This window comes from Apodemus sylvaticus, chromosome 3, assembly GCF_947179515.1.
Source record: "Apodemus sylvaticus chromosome 3, mApoSyl1.1, whole genome shotgun sequence".
NCBI lineage: Eukaryota > Metazoa > Chordata > Mammalia > Rodentia > Muridae > Apodemus > Apodemus sylvaticus.
Window position 1 is genome coordinate 12,806,047 of NC_067474.1, and position 6,000 is coordinate 12,812,046.

Here is a 6,000-nt window from a genome sequence, read left to right on the forward strand (position 1 = left end):
TAAATTTGGTTTTGTCTTGGAATATTTTGTTTTTTCCATCTATGCTGATTGAGAATTTTGATGGCAATGTAGCCTGGGCTGACATTTGTGTTCTCTTAGACTCTGCATGATCTCTGTTCAGGTTCTTCTGGCTTTTACTGTCTTTCTTGAGGAGTCTTCTGTAGTTCTGATTGGTCTGCCTTTATATATTACTTGGCCCTTTTCCCTTGTGGATTTTAATATTCTTACTTTGTTCTGTGCATTTAGTGTTTTGATGTGACAAGGGGATTTTCTTTTCTGGTCCCATTTATTTGGTATTCTATAGTCTTCTTGTACACTTAATGATCATCTTTTTCTTTAGGTTGGGAAAATTTTCTTCTATGATTTTGTTGAAAATGATTTCAGGTCCTTTGGCCTGGAAATCTTTGTTCTCCTTTGTTCCAATTATTCTTAGATTTGCTCTGTTCATTATGTCCTAGATTTCCTGGGTGTGTTGGGTTAAAAGATTTTTTTTTTATGTTTTGAATTGACTTTGACAGATATGTCAATCTCTTCTATGGTATTGTCTACACCCGAGATTCTCTCTTCAATCCCTTGTATTCTGTTGTTGATACTTACACCTGTAATTCTTGACATCTTTCATGAGTTTTCGATTTCCAGGGTTCCATCCATTTATGTCTTCTTTATTGTTTCTTCTTCCACTTTTAGGTCTTGGTCCACTTTATTCAATTCCTTTACATGTTTGATTGTGTTTTCCTGTATTTCTTCATGGGTTTTGTTTACTCTTTAAGAACTTTTACCTTTTTAAATAGTCTTTCCTATATTTCTATGGACAGGTCATTGAAACAGAAACTTAACAGACACACAGTGAAACTAATAGAGGTGATGATCCAAATGGATTTAACAACTATTTATAGAACATTTCTCCCTAAAACAAAAGAATACACCTTTTTCTCAGTACCTCATGGCACATTCTCTAAAATTTAACATATACTTGGGTAAAAAAAAAAACAAGCCTCAACCAATGCAAGAAGATTTAAATAATCCCATGCATCCTCTCAGAGCACCATGGCCTAAGACTGGTATTCAATAACAACAAAAACAACCGAAAGCCCACATACACATGGAAACTGAGAAACTCTCTACTTAATGGTAACGTGGTCATGGAAGAAATAAAGAAATTAAAGACTTCCTAGAATTCAATGAAAATGATGACATAACATAGCCAGGCACACAATGAAAGCAGTGCTAAGAGGAAATTCATAGTATTAAGTGCCCAGTTAAATAAACTGGAGATATCCTACCCTAGCAACTTCATAGCATATCTGAGAGATCTAGAACAAAAAGATGAAAACACATCCAAGAGAAGTGAAAGGCAAGAAATAGTCCAACTCAGGGCTGAAATCAACCAAAGAGACACAGAGAATCAACAAAAGCAAAAGCTGATTCTTAGAATCAGCAAGACAGATAAACCCCTAACCAAACTAACTAAAGGTCTGGAGGCAGTATCCAAATAAACAAAATAAGAAATGAAAAGGGAGTCATGACAACAGAAATGGAAGAAATTCAAAAAATCATGAGATCCTACTACAAAAGCATATACTCAACAAAAATTAAAAATCTAGATGAAATGGATGTTTTTCTAAATAGATATCATTTACCAAAATTAAATCGAGAGCAGATGAACTTTCCAAATAGGCTCATATCCTCTAAGGCAATATTAGAATTCATGAAAAGCTCCCAACAAAAACCAGTCCCATGGCCAGATTGCTTTAGTGCATAATTCTACCAGAAGAAGAAGACCTAATTCTATTTAAAGAAGACCTAATACTAGTATTCTTCAAACTATTCTATAAAATAGAAACAGAAGGAACACTACCAAATTAATTCTATGAGGCCACAATTACTCTGATACTTAAACCACCAAAGACCCAACCAATAAAAAGAGAACTTCAGACCAATCTCACTTATGAATATTGAGTGCAAAATTCGAAATACAAAAATGCTTAATAAAATTATTTTTATTCTCTCTATATATTTATTTTATATATTCTTTGTTTACAATCCAAAAGGTTTCCCCTTTCCCAGTTCTCCCCTCCCCATATGTCCCATAAGTCCTCTTCTCTCCATCAATTCTCCTATCTTTCCCCCGCCCTTTTCTCTGTCCTGGTACTCCCCTACAATAATGGATCAAGCCTTTCCAGGTTTAGGGCCCTCTTCTTCCTTCTTCATGGGAATCATTTGATATGCTAATTGTATCTTCAGTATTCAGAGCTTCAGGGCTAATTAATATCCACTTATCAATGATTGCATTCCATGTGTATTCTTTTGTGATTGTGTTACCTCACTTAGGATGATATTTTCCAGTATCATCCATTTGCCTTAAAAATCATGAATTCAGTGTTTTTAATTGCTGAATAGTACTCCATTGTGTAAGTATTCCACATTTTTCTGTATCCATTCCTCCATTGAGGGATATCTGGGTTCTTTACAGCTTCTGGCTATTATAAATAAGGCTGCTATGAACATAGTGGAGTATGTGTCCTTATTGCATGCCGGGGAGTTTTCTGGGTATATGCCCAGGAAAGGTATAGCATGGTCCTCTGGAAGTGTCATGTCCAGTTTTCTTAGGAACCGCCAGACTGAATTCCATAGTGGTTGTACCATTTTAAAATCCCACCAGCAGTGGAGGAGTGTTCCCTCTTTCTCCACATCCTTGCCAACACCTGCTGTCTCCTGAGTTTCTAACCTTAGCCATTCTGACTGGTGTGAGGTGAAATCTCAGGGTCGTTTCGATTTGCATTTCCCTAATGACAAGTGAATTTGAGCACTTCTTAAGGTGCTTCTCGGCCATCCAAAATTCTTCTGGTGAAAATTCTTTGTTTAGGTCTGTACCCCATTTTTTAATAGGGTTATTGGTTCTCTGGGGTCTAACTTCTTGAGTTCTTTGTATATATTAGATATTAGTCCTCTATTGGATGTAGGATTTGTGAAGATCTTTTCCCAATTTGTTGGTTGCCGTTTTGTCTTTTTGACAGTGTCCTTTGCCTTACAGAAACTTTGTAATTTTATGAGGTCCCATTTGTCAATTCTTGATCTTAGTGGGCTTCATTCCACAGATGCAGTGATGGTTCAATATAAGGAAATCCATCAATGAAATCCACTATATAAACAAACTAAAAGAAAAAAAAAACATATGATCATTTCATTAGATGCTGAAAAAGCATTTGATAAAATTAAGCATCCTTTCTAGCTAGAGCAATTAGACAACATAGGAGATCAAAGGGATACAAATTGGAAAGGAAGAAGTAAAATTATCACTATTTGCAGATGACATGATAGTATACTTAAGTAACCCAAAAAAAACTCTACCAGAGAACTCCTACAGCTTATAAACAACTTCAGCAAAGTGGCAGGTTATAAAATCAACTCAAGCAAATCAGTTGCCTTCCTATACTCAAAGGATAAGCAGGCTGAGAAAGAAGTAAGGGAAATGACACCCTTCACAATAGCCACAAACAATATGAAGTACCTTGATGTAACTCTAACCAAACAAGTGAAAGATCTATATAACAAGAACTTCAGGTCACTGAAGAAGGAAATTGAAGAAGACCTCAGAAAATGGAAAAATCTTCCATGCTCATGGATTGGCAAGATTAATATAGTTAAAATGGCCATCTTGCCAAAAGCAATATACAGATTCAGTGCAATCCCCCTCAAAATCCCAACTCAGTTCTTCACAGAGTTAGAAAAAGCGAATCTCAAATTTATCTGGAATAACAAAAAACCCATGATAGCTAAAACTATTCTCCACTGTAAAAGAACTTCTGGGGGAATTAGTATCCCAGACCTCAAGCAATACTACAGAGCAATAGTGTTAAAAACTGCATGGTATTGGCACAGGGACAGGCAAGTGGACCAATGGAATAGAACTGGAAACCCAGAAATGAATCCACACACCTATGGTCACTTGATCTTCGACAAAGGAGCTGAAAACATCTAGTGGGAAAAAAAGATAGCCTTTTCAACAAATGGTGCTGGTTCATCTGGAGGTCAGGATGCAGGAGAATGCGAATTTATCCATCATTATCTCATTGTACTAAGCTCAACTCCAAGTGGATCAAGGACCTCCACATAAAACCAGTCACACTGAAACTAATAGAAAAGAAACTGCAGAAAACCCTTGAGGACATAGGCACAGGAGAAAAGTTCCTTAACAGAACACCAATAGCTTATGCTTAATAAAATTCTTGAAAACCAAATCCAAGAACACATCAAAACCATCATTCTCCATGATCAAGTAGGCTTTCTCCCAGGGATGCAAATTTGGTTAACTATTCAAATATCCATTAATGAAATTCATTATATAAATCAACTGAAAGAAAAAACTCACATGATCATCTTTTTAGATGCAGAAAAAGCATTTGACATAATACAGCACTCCTTCACTTTAAAAGTATTAAAGAGATTAGGAATTCAAACCCATATACCCAAACCATCCTGTTTTCTTATAGACCATTGTTCATTTCACATTGACCAATGGAATAGAATTGAAGACCCAGAAATAAAACCACATACTGACATACATTTTTTCTTTGTCAAAGGAGACAAAATTATACAATTGAAAAAAGAAAGCATCTTCAAAAATGGTGCTGGTCTAACTGGTTGCAGTATTTAGAAAAATGAAAATAGATCCCTATTTGGCACCTTGCACAAAGCTCAAGTCCAAGTGGATCAAGGACCTCAACATAAAACCAGATACACTGAATCTAATAAAAGAGAAAGTGGGAAAGAGCTAACAACTCATCAGCAGAAGGGAAAATTTCCTAAACAGAGCCCCAATGGCTCATGCTCTAAGATAAAAAATTATAAGTGGGATCACATGAAACTCGAAATTTTCTGTAAGGCAAAGGCCACTGTCAATAGGACAAATAGGCAACCTACAAATTTGGGAGAAAAGGCTTTACTAACCCCAGATCCAATAAAGGGTTAATATCCAAAATATATAAAGAACTCAAGAAGCTAACCACCAAAAAACCCAACCAACCTAATCAAAAAAGTGGGGTATAGAACAAAATAGTGAATTCACAACAGAGGAATATCAAATCGCTGAGAAGTATTTTAAGTAATGTTCAAAGTTCTTAGTGATAGGGAAATTTCAATTTAAATCTACCATTAAGATTCCACCTTACACCAATCTAAATGGCTCAGATCAAAATCTCAGGTGATAGTACATGTTGGCAAGAATGTGGAAAAAGAGTAACTCCCTTACATTGTTGGTAGGAATGCAAAATGGTAAAACTTTGGAAATCAAACTGGGGTTTCCTCAGAAAATTGGAAATAGATCTACCTGATGATCCAGCTGTCCTTGATCCATATACCCAAAGGATGCCACACCATGCCACTGAAGCATGTGCTCCACTATGTTCACAGCAGCCTTGTTTATGTTAGCCAGAAGCTGGACACAACCCAGCTAGCTATCCCACAATAGAAGAATGGGTATAGAAAATGTGGTTCATTTATACAATGGAATATTACTTAGCTATTAAGAACAACATCCTGAGTTTTGCAGGCAAATGGACTGAACTAGAAAATATCATCCTGAGGGAGGTAACTCAGACCCAAAATGACATGCATGGTATGATGATATGACCTCACTAATAAGTGGATGTTAGGGAAAAAAGTACAGAATATCCAGGATACAGTACACAGAACTCAAATTGTTTAGCAAGCAGATGGGCCCAAGTGAGGATGCCACAATCACACTTAGAAAGGAGAAGAAAGCAATCACAGAGGGAGAGAAGGTCCTGGGTGGGAAAGGGGACAGAGGAGGGGAAGAGGGAAATATGATCAGGTATTGGGTCGGGGAAAAGGACTGAAGCCCTGAGGGCCAAAAGAAAGAATGGAAACAGGCAACCTTGAGAGGTAGGAGGTGGCAGACACTCCAGAATGTAACAGGGACATAGGAGGTGAGAGACTTTCAGGACTTAAAGGGGGGGGGGAGAAAGTTATATGAAATAT